Source organism: Mustela putorius, unplaced genomic scaffold (assembly GCF_011764305.1).
Source record: "Mustela putorius furo isolate JIRA1106 unplaced genomic scaffold, ASM1176430v1.1 tig00000228_pilon_pilon_pilon, whole genome shotgun sequence".
NCBI lineage: Eukaryota > Metazoa > Chordata > Mammalia > Carnivora > Mustelidae > Mustela > Mustela putorius.
Window position 1 is genome coordinate 16,775,292 of NW_025421322.1, and position 12,077 is coordinate 16,787,368.

Below are 12,077 nucleotides of genomic sequence, written 5' to 3' on the forward strand. Positions count from 1 at the left end.
ATAAGGGAAAGTACAGAGAACAGAACTTTTTCCTTTGTTCTAAATAACTGGAAAATAATAATGCCAAGTTGTCAGTCTGAAAATTACACCCAGAAAAACTTCTACCACAATGTAATTAAAAAGATTATTGTAATATTTTTCTGTCATATATTCTTTCTGTGTGGATGGTCTCTAACATGAGTTCAATTCTTGACATTTTGTGGTAGATAGCAACAGAATTTTTGAATGTAAGTTCCTACTCATTAAGTTGTATTGTCAAGTTACTCTCTTTTGATACCAGGTAGATTTTCTCATTTCTATTTACTTTCTCTTCCTCCTTGTGAGGTGTACAACTCTATGAATTCCATAGATTCTTCATAATTTATTTTTAAAATATCAGAAACCAGAATTAAAAAAAACAAGCTAAATATCTAAATGAAGTCTTTATAAGGACAAATGTCTTTCAATCTAATATAATCATTATAACTTTTGAAGGTTAGTATTATAAAATCTAGAAAGTATCAATAATACAAACAATAGAAAACTAGCTTTCATAGCATGTATAAAGGCAAATACTCTGTCCACTGATTCAACAGAATACACTGAACATCCACTACATGCAGTCAATATACAATGTAATTACTTGGGTAATAAAAATGACACAAGTCAAACAATGATATATAAAACTAATTGCAAAATATGATTTTGACTATAGTTGCCTATGTAATGGAAATCTCAAAGATTTAAAGTGGTGTAAATTTAGTATGCCAAGAAGGGCCACATTAATGGGGAAGAAGATTTTACTAATCAATAGAGGGAAAATACTAATATATCTTACATCTAATTTCTAGGACTTCATATACAACAAGAGCACTGGAGTAAGATGCTTAAATTCTGGGTAAATATTGGATAAAGCTAAATGACAGTTTAATAGTTTCTTACTGTTATCTTCAATTTAAAAAACATAATTTGAGACCTGTTGATTATTATTATTTTCTCTGTTAAATGTAGTTTGTCTTGGTGGTTTTTATTTTTAGACTTTCTTTTAATATTATATGTTTCTTCTCATAGTATCCCTAGGCATTAGAATTCTATTTTTATTTATTTATTTATTTATTTTAAATTTTAAAAAATTTATTTTCAGCACAACAGTATTCATTGTTTTTGTACCACACCCAGTGCTCCATGCAATCCGTGCCCTCTCTAATACTCACCACCTGGTACCCCGACCTCTCACCCCCTGCCCTTTCAAAACCCTCAGATTGTTTTTTAGAGTCCATAGAATTCTATTTTTTCTACCTGTAATATTAGGTTCAAAAGGAGTAAGTACAAAGAGACAAAAGAGAAACACAATGAATAGTATTTTTTAGTGATTCTAAAAAATTACTTGAAAATGAAATTTCCTTTCTTGATACATTAAATTTGCCAAATCAATTTTAACTATACATATTTATCCCATATATACATATACACACACAAAGACACACACATGCACATGCACACACACACACATATAAATTCTATGGATATATTTAAAAAGATGTATCTTAGAATCTAAGACCTTAACCATTTTAGGACTTGTCTAAGAAATAAAAATGTATTTACTCAAAGAAAACAAAAAAAAAATCTAATTTGAAGAGATGTGCACACTTATGTTTATTGTGGCATTATTTACAGTGGTCAGCCTGTGTCCATCAATAGATGAATGAATAAAGAAGATATGATATATATATATATAAATATAATATATGAATGAGGCATATCTCTCTCTCTCTCACACACATGCACACACACATATACATAGTGGAATATCACATAGCCATAAAAATGATAAGATATGACCATTTGCAAAAAAATGGATGAATCTAGAAGATATTACACTGAGTAAAGGAAACCAGACTGACAAAGACAAATACCATATAATTTCACTCATATGTGGACTCTCAAAAAACAAAACACATAATTAAAAAAAAATAGACATAAATACAAAGAGCAAACTTATGGTCAGAGAATGGGCAAAATGGGTGAAGGGGAATTGCAGATACAGGCTTCCAGTTAGGGAATGAGTAAGTCATGGGAAGAAAAGGTACGGCATAAGGACTATAGTCAATGATTTTATCATAGCAATATGTGGTGCAAATGGTCACTGCACCTGTGAACATAGGATGATGTATTGAAAAGTTGACTCACTATGTTGTACACCTGAACTTAATGTAACATTATGTGTCAAATATACTCAAAATTAAAAAAAATAATAAAAGTTATAATAATTGCAAATCTTAATATTTTGCTTGTGCTATATTTTTGTTCATTTATTTTTCATTATCTTAGTATCAGTTTGAAAGAATCCCTTTCCTTCAGTTCCATGCTTAGGATGATATTCTTTACTCTGGCATATTAAGCCATGTAATTTTGCTGTAATTCTTATCTTTTGAATTAGTCAGAAATCCTGAAATAAATTTAATCCATGACAATATGGAGGTTCCTTAGAAAGTGAAAAATAGAGCTATCCTGTTATTCAACAATTGCACTACTGGGTATTTACCCAAAGGATACAAAAATACTGATTGGAAGGATACATACACCACAATGTTTATAGCAGCATTATCTATGATAGCCAAATGATGGAAAGAGTCCAAATGTCCATTGAGTAATGAATGGATAAAGAAGTGGAGTGTGTGTGTGTGTGTGTGTGTGTGTGTGTGTGTGTAGCAAGATTTCATTCTTTTTGGTGGTTGAGGAATATATATAACAACATAGATGGGGCTAGGGAGTGTTATGCTAAGCAAAATACCAGCAAATATGTCAGTCACAGAAAGACCTATACCATATGATTTAATTCATGTGTGGAATTTAAAAAAATAAAACATGAACATTGGGGGAAATGAAGAGAGAGGCAAACCAAGAAACAGACGCTGAACTATAGAGAATAAACTGAGGGTTGCTGGAGGGGAGGTGGGCAGGGAGATGGGTTAAATGGGTGATCAGTGTTAAGGAGAGTACATGTTTTGATGAGCACTGAGTAATGTATGTCAGTGATGAATCACTAAATCCTACACATGAAACAAATATTATAGGGTATGTTCACTAATTAGAATTTAGATAAAAAGATGAAAAGAAAAATTAATGCATTACTACCAATGACATGGGTTAGCTAAGGTCAGTTGTTTTGTTTTGTTTTTACTTTTTGAAACATAGGTAAAATAATTTGATACATCAAAGAGACTTTGATCTCTTGTAAAACTGGAAAACAAAATAATAACACATGTACATATTAGAGAATTAATGACAACAGTGAATCTTAATTTCATAGTTTCTGTACTCTGGCTTTTATAAAAAATATTATTTCTACAAGGTGATACTCTTTAACACAGAGGGGTTTTTTTTGTTGTTGTTGTTGTTTGTTTGTTTTTTCATCCTCAGTGGAGAAAAACTGAGAGCTTTTCCTCTCTGGTCAGAAACAAAACAAGGATATCCAGTCTCACTATGGTTATTTAATGTAATACGAGAAGTTCTAGCGTCAACAATCAGAGAGCAAAAAGAAATAAAAGGCATTCAGATTGGCAAGGAAGAAGTCAAACTTTCACTATTTGCAGATGATGTGATATTCTATATAGAAAACCCAAGGACTCCATCAAAAAGTTGCTTAGAACTGATATATAAATTCAGTAAAGTCACAGGATATAAAATCAGCGTATAGAAATCTGTTGCATTTCTATACAACAATAATGAAGCAGCAGAAAGAGAAATCAAGGAGCTGATCCCATTTGCAATTGTACCAAAACCCATAAGATACCTAGGAATAAACCTAACTAAATGTTGTTTGTTGGTGGTCTTTAGGGTTTTCTCTATGGATATCATGGTATCTGCAAATAGTGAGAGTTTTATTTTTTCCTTATCAACTTGGATGCCTTGCCTTTCCTTTTGTTTTCTCTTTGCTGTGGCTAGGACCTCCAGTACTATGTGGAATAAAAGTGGTGAGAGTGGACCCTTTGCTTGTTCCAGACCTTAGAGAGTTTTCCCCCACTGAGAATGATGTTTCCTATGGGTTTTTCATATAAGGCCTTTATTATGTTGAGGTATGTTCCCTCTAAACCCACTTGTTACAGACTTTTTTTTTTTTTGAATTTATTTTTTTTTTAATATAATTTTTTATTTTTTATAAACATGTATTTTTATCCCCAGTGGTACAGGTCTGTGAATCACCAGGTTTACACACTTCACAGCACTCACCAAAACACATACCCTCCCCAATGTCCATAATCCCACCCCCTTCTCCCAAACCCCCTCCCCCCAGCAACCCTCAGTTTGTTTTGTGAGATTAAGAGTCACTTATGGTTTGTCTCCCTCCCAATCCCATCTTCCTTCATTTATTCTTCTCGTACCCACTTAAGCCCCCATGTTGCAACACCACTTCCTCATATCAGGGAGATCATATGATAGTTGTCTTTCTCCGCCTGACTTATTTCGCTAAGCATGATACGCTCTAGTTCCATCCATGTTGTCGCAAATGGCAAGATTTCATTTCTTTTGATGGCTGCATAGTATTCCATTGTGTATATATACCACATCTTCTTGATCCATTCATCTGTTGATGGACATCTAGGTTCTTTCCATAGTTTGGCTATTGTGGACATTGCTGCTATAAACATTCGAGTACACGTGCCCCTTTGGATCACTACGTTTGTATCTTTAGGGTAAATACCCAATAGTGCAATTGCTGGGTCATAGGGCAGTTCTATTTTCAACATTTCGAGGAACCTCCATGCTGTTTTCCAGAGAGGTTGCACCAGCTTGCATTCCCACCAACAGTGTAGGAGGGTTCCCCTTTCTCCGCATCCTCGCCAGCATCTGTCATTTCCTGACTTGTTGATTTTAGCCATTCTGACTGGTGTGAGGTGATATCGCATTGTGGTTTTGATTTGTATTTCCCTGATGCCGAGTGATATGGAGCACTTTTTCATGTGTCTGTTGGCCATCTGGATGTCTTCTTTGCAGAAATGTCTGTTCATGTACTCTGCCCATTTCTTGATTGGGTTATTTGTTCTTTGGGTGTTGAGTTTGCTAAGCTCTTTATAGATTCTGGACACTAGTCCTTTATCTGATATGTCGTTTGCAAATATCTTCTCCCATTCTGTCAGTTGTCTTTTGATTTTGTTCACTGTTTCCTTTGCTGTGCAAAAGCTTTTGATCTTGATGAGATCCCAATAGTTCATTTTTGCCCTTGCTTCCCTTGCCTTTGGCGTTGTTCCTAGGAAGATGTTGCTGCGGCTGAGGTCGAAGAGGTTGCTGCCTGTGTTCTCCTCAAGGATTTTGATGGATTCCTTTCGCACATTGAGGTCCTTCATCCATTTTGAGTCTATTTTCGTGTGTGTGGTGTAAGGAAATGGTCCAATTTCATTTTTCTGCATGTGGCTGTCCAATTTTCCCAGCACCATTTATTGAAGAGGCTGTCTTTTTTCCATTGGACATTCTTTCCTGCTTTGTCGAAGATTAGTTGACCATAGAGTTGAGAGTCTATTTCTGGGCTCTCTATTCTGTTCCATTGATCTATGGGTCTGTTTTTGTGCCAGTACCATGCTGTCTTGATGATGACAGCTTTGTAATAGAGCTTGAAGTCCGGGATTGTGATGCCACCAACGTTAGCTTTCTTTTTCAATATCCCTTTAGCTATTCGAGGTCTTTTCTGGTTCCATATAAATTTTAGAATTATTTGTTCCATTTCTTTGAAAAAGATGGATGGTACTTTGATAGGAATTGCATTAAATGTGTAGATTGCTTTAGGTAGCATAGACATTTTCACAATATTTATTCTTCCAATCCAGGAGCATGGAACATTTTTCCATTTCTTTGTGTCTTCCTCAATTTCTTTCATGAGTACTTTATAGTTTTCTGAGTATAGATTCTGTGTCTCTTTGGTTAGGTTTATTCCTAGGTATCTTATGGTTTTGGATGCAATTGTAAATGGGATTGACTCCTTAATTTCCCTTTCTTCTGTCTTGCTGTTGGTGTAGAGAAATGCAACTGATTTCTGTGCATTCATTTTATATCCTGACACTTTACTGAATTCCTGTATAAGTTCTAGCAGTTTTGGAGTGGAGTCTTTTGGGTTTTCCACATATAGTATCATATCATCAGCGAAGAGTGATAATTTGACTTCTTCTTTGCCGATTTGGATGCCTTTAATTTCCTTTTGTTGTCTGATTGCTGAGGCTAGGACTTCTAGTACTATGTTGAATAGCAGTGGTGATAATGGACATCCCTGCCGTGTTCCTGACCTTAGCGGAAAAGCTTTGAGTTTTTCTCCATTGAGAATGATATTTGCGGTGGGTTTTTCATAGATGGCTTTGATGATATTGAGGTATGTGCCCTCTATCCCTACACTTTGAAGAGTTTTGATCAGGAAGGGATGTTGTACTTTGTCAAATGCTTTTTCAGCATCTATTGAGAGTATCATATGGTTCTTGTTCTTACTTTTATTGATGTGTTGTATCACATTGACTGATTTGCAGATGTTGAACCAACCTTGCAGCCCTGGAATAAATCCCACTTGGTCGTGGTGAATAATCTTTTTAATGTACTGTTGAATCCTATTGGCTAGTATTTTGTTGAGTATTTTCGCATCTGTGTTCATCAAGGATATTGGTCTATAGCTCTCTTTTTTGGTGGGATCCTTGTCTGGTTTTGGGATCAAGGTGATGCTGGCCTCATAAAATGAGTTTGGAAGTTTTCCTTCCATTTCTATTTTTTGGAACAGTTTTAGGAGAATAGGAATTAGTTCTTCTTTAAATGTTTGGTAGAATTCCCCCGGGAAGCCGTCTGGCCCTGGGCTTTTGTTTGTTTGGAGATTTTTAATGACTGTTTCAATCTCCTTACTGGTTATGGGTCTGTTCAGGCTTTCTATTTCTTCCTGGTTCAGTTGTGGTAGTTTATATGTTTCTAGGAATGCATCCATTTCTTCCAGATTGTCAAATTTATTGCCGTAGAGTTGCTCATAGTATGTTCTTATAATACTTTGTATTTCTTTGGTGTTGGTTGTGATCTCTCCTCTTTCATTCATGATTTTATTTATTTGGGCCCTTTCTCTTTTCTTTTTGATAAGTCGGGCCAGGGGTTTATCAATTTTATTAATTCTTTCAAAGAACCAGCTCCTACTTTCATTGATTTGTTCAATTGTTTTTTTGGTTTCTATTTCATTGATTTCTGCTCTGATCTTTATGATTTCTCTTCTCCTGCTAGGCTTAGGGTTTCTTTCTTGTTCTTTCTCCAGCTCCTTTAGGTGTAGGGTTAGATTGTGTGCAAACACCAAACCAGCTCTACAGGAAATCTTGAAAGGGGTCCTCTAAGCAAAGAGAGAGCCTACAAGTGGTAGATCAGAAAGGAACAGAGACCATATACAGTAACAGTCACCTTACAGGCAAAACAATGGCACTAAATTCATATCTCTCAATAGTTACCTTGAATGTTAATGGGCTAAATGCCCCTGTCAAAAGACACAGGGTATCAGAATGGATAAAAAAACAAAATCCATCTATATGTTGCCTCCAAGAAACTCATTTTAAGCCCGAAGACACCTCTAGATTTAAAGTGAGGGGGTGGAAAAGAATTTACCATGCTAATGGACATCAGAAGAAAGCAGGAGTGGCAATCCTTATATCAGATCAATTAGATTTTAAGCCAAAGAGTATAATAAGAGATGAGGAAGGACACTATATCATATTCAAAGGGTCTGTCCAACAAGAAGATCTAACAATTTTAAATATCTATGCCCCCAATGTGGGAGCAGCCAACTATATAAACCAATTAATAACAAAATCAAAGAAACACATCAACAATAATACAATAATAGTAGGGGACTTTAACACTCCCCTCACTGAAATGGACAGATCATCCAAGCAAAAGATCAGCAAGGAAATAAAGGCCTTAAACGACACACTGGACCAGACGGACATCACAGATATATTCAGAACATTTCATCCCAAAGCAACAGAATACACATTCTTCTCTAGTGCACATGGAACATTCTCCAGAATAGATCACATCCTCGGTCCTAAATCAGGACTCAACCGGTATCAAAAGATTGGGATCATTCCCTGCATATTTTCAGACCACAATGCTCTAAAGCTAGAACTCAACCACAAAAAGAAGTTTGAAAAGAACCAAAATACATGGAGACTAAACAGCATCCTTCTAAAGAATGAATGGGTCAACCGGGAAATTAAAGAAGAATTGAAAAAAATCATGGAAACAAATGATAATGAAAATGCAACGGTTCAAAATCTGTGGGACACAACAAAGGCAGTCCTGAGAGGAAAATATATAGCGGTACAAGCCTTTCTCAAGAAACAAGAAAGGTCTCAGGTACACAATTGTTACAGACTTTTATCATGAATGAATATTGTACATTGTCAAATGCTTTTTCTGAATCTATTGAAATGATAAGGTTTTTTCCATTTTTTCTCTTACTGATTTGAGTATAATATTGACTGTTTTCTAAATGTTAGACCACCTTGCATCCTGGGAATAAATCCCACTTGATCATGGTATATGATTGTTTTAATGTTTTGGTGGATTCAGTTTGTTAATATTTTGCTGAAGATTTTTTCATCTACATTCATGAGAGATATTGGCTTTAGTTCTCTTTTTTTGTGGTGGCTTTATCTGCTTTTGGTGTCAGGGTGATATTGGCCCCATACAATAAATTTGGAAATATTCTTTCCTCTTGTATTTTTTAAAATGGTTTATGAATAGGTATTAACTTTTTTAAAAAATGTGGTAGAATTTACCTGTGAAGCCATCCGTTCCTGGACATATAAACATAACATATAAGACATAACACATAAAATATAATCTATTTTAAGTTGATAGCAACTTTTTTGTTCCCATTCAAATCTGAACATTTTTATTCTTCCTCATCATGTTTTATGTTCTTACTGTCACATTTTATAACTTTTTATCTTGCTTGTCTATTAAATAATTTTTATAATCATGATTATTATACTACTTGTGCCTTTTAACCTTCATTTTTAATTCATAAATGATTAATCCACTATCTTTAGTATATATTTACTTTCTAGTTGCTCTTTCATATGTATTCTTGTTATAGTTAGTATCCTTTCTTTATATTTATAACAAACTTTGTTTATGTTGATAACAAGCCAGCTAAGAGTAAATGGAGAAGTGAAGAATAAATTTCCTTAAGACCATATGCTTGGACTAGTTTAAATATCTGTAGTGAAACTAGTCAACAAACTGTGATTGGAGGAAATTTCACAATGAAACATGAAAAATATAATTCTTGCTATTTAATAGATGAGTTGATTAAATTATATCATAGGTAATGTGAATCTTATGCTTGTAAATTATAATCAGATAAATGAAAAGAGACAACTTCCATACCAGATAACCTTTCATTAAATGAAATATTAAAGCAGAATGAACTCAACTATTAGTGAATAGAATGTCAGACAAATTAAGATCTGGCAATGTTAAGTAACTTTTTTTTTTAAATTTCAAGTTTGTTATGATCTTAATCTGGAATTCCTCAGAATTTTAGTTATATATCAGCTAGACGTTTAGCTCATAGACCTTATTATTCTCTGCTATAATATCCTTTACATTTTCTTTACATTTTTATTTATCTATATGTTCTTGCTCTTTTTTTTTTAATTGTAGCTGTATAGTTTTTAAGGATAAGGGATTATGTTTGTAGTGTAAATACCTAACATAGTATTTGACACTTTTTAGCTATTCAAATACTGTTTGAGTGAACAAATTAAGCCATTTATTATATATTCTCTGCATATCACTTGTATATTCTCTCCTCTGTTGTTGCAGGTTACAAGAGTTATATTGGTGCAGGATTTAGAGTCAAAATATATTTTTTATAGCAATAAGCTTGGTTTTCTTTCTTTGTAGAAACTAATAAACATAATAAAGAAATAAACATAATAACAAAACTTCCTTAGCTATATCCCCAGCAGGCATCTGACTAAAGACTTAAAAACTGTAAATACTTAATATTACTCCTATACTATTTGGTATACTATTTCAATTTTTCACTCTGCCAAGTATTAGTTTAAAGATGAATTATTGAAACCAAAATCAACTGTAATGTTGCAGCTATTTTGGTACATTAAATGCCAAATGCCTATAGGTGACTCCATTAGAAAGGATGGATAGAGTTTCACTTAGAGCACTGGCTAAATGAAATTAGCATCTTACTACCTTTAATGAGCATAATGTCTATCTTTTATTACGCTAAATTTAGCAACCACTCTCTCTTGAGTGTTTAGTTTTATTTTCAGAAAATTAAATGATGGAAGAAGTGACTCAGTATGTAGTGTTTAAAATGTGAATGCTATATGGAAATAATCTGGTTCACATAAAAGAGTGCTTTCTAAAACTAAAGAAATTTCCTTAGAAACCTTATTTTAAAAACGTAACAGTTATGATGGTAAAATTTAGTTCATGTAGGAGTCTCATATTTTTCTGGGGTTCCCACATCTGTGCACATAATTCAAATTGTAGTGGTTTTTTTTTTTTTTCATTTAAAAAATTAGTCACTTTAGTCACTCTGATAATCACTTCTATATTTTTTGTGTCTTCAGCTTTTAACAAACTGATATGCTTTTATATTTTACTATATATTAAATCTGTTTTCCTGGATTGGGTGGTGTGATATACTTTTTGCATAGTATGATCCTAAGTATTAACAGAGAGCAATTAAATTCATTTTCAAGGCCATCATTCAATAAGTACAGTATCTATCAATTTAGCCTCTGTCTGACAATTTTAGAATCAGAGACTGCTCAGATAAACCAATCAGAATTGATTTATTTGCCATTAAAAAAATCTACATAAAATTTTGAATTATGTTGTTTTTAATAATCCTGTCTCCTCTAAATTTTCTTTACAATGCTTTTTATAGCAGTTTCTGAAACTATTAAATTTATGTATGTTATATCATCATCACCATTTCATTTATAGGCAGACTAAAAATCAATGTTTTATTCAAGTTATTTTCTTTGATTTTACATAGGGATTTACTGGAAGATGAAAAGACTAGATAAAGAACCATTATCAGCTTGATTCTTATCTTCTAATGTTTTTCTATTAAATTTTGAAAGACTTTTAAGCAACTAACTTTACTAGATTTTGAGGGCTTGTTTAAAATACATCACAACGGATACTTACTTTAGTGGTATTGTGCTTATGCCTAATTTTATTTGGTAGAGCATCTATTAGTCAAAGACAACTAGGTCAAATTTGATCTTACAAGAGGAAAGACAAAGAAGTTTAAGTTTTCAGTGACATTCTTGGGAATATACTCTCACAAAAGGAAAGACAAAGAAGTTTAAGCTTTTAGTGACATTCTTAGGAATATACTCTCTGATCCTGAGAATATTTTGCCAGATGACTGAACTCAGAGTCCAGCATGCTGGTTATAATTGCTAATACATTGTACCAAACCGATATTGAAGTAAAGAGAATGTCTCCAAAATACTTGTCACAGAAGCCATGATGTCAAAACCATACAGAGGATGTAATGGGTAAACATATGTGAGACTTTCCAAAATGATGTGATAAAGGATTTTATAAGGAACTGTAAAGCTTCATTGGCAAGTCCCTCCTTTCTTACTCATTATATTCCTCCTTATTAAACTACCCTAATTTGCCTGCTTCCTCTTTGGATAAGGTTAGATATCACCTCTTCCAGGAAGTCTTTCCAGATCTACAGAATGTTTTGTCCTTTGAGGTAGTGGCAAACTTTTTCTCTCTAGCATGTTATCTTTTCTTTCTTTCTTTCTTTCTTTTTTTTTTTTTTTACATTATATTGGTATTTTTTATTTATTTTCTTGATAGTAGCAACTGAGACCTTTTTAGCCTGTGGTAGGCATTCAAAGACATGTTCCTTGAAAGAATGAATAATTTAGTAAACAAATTCACAGAAGAAAACACAAATTACTTAAGTGAGAATGAGTCACTTCACTGAGTCTATATTTGGAGAATACCTCTATCAACTAGTTAAGAATTAAGATATGGTTCAATGGCTTCATATTCTAAATAAGAAAATAACTCAGAAGCTTCTGGAGACA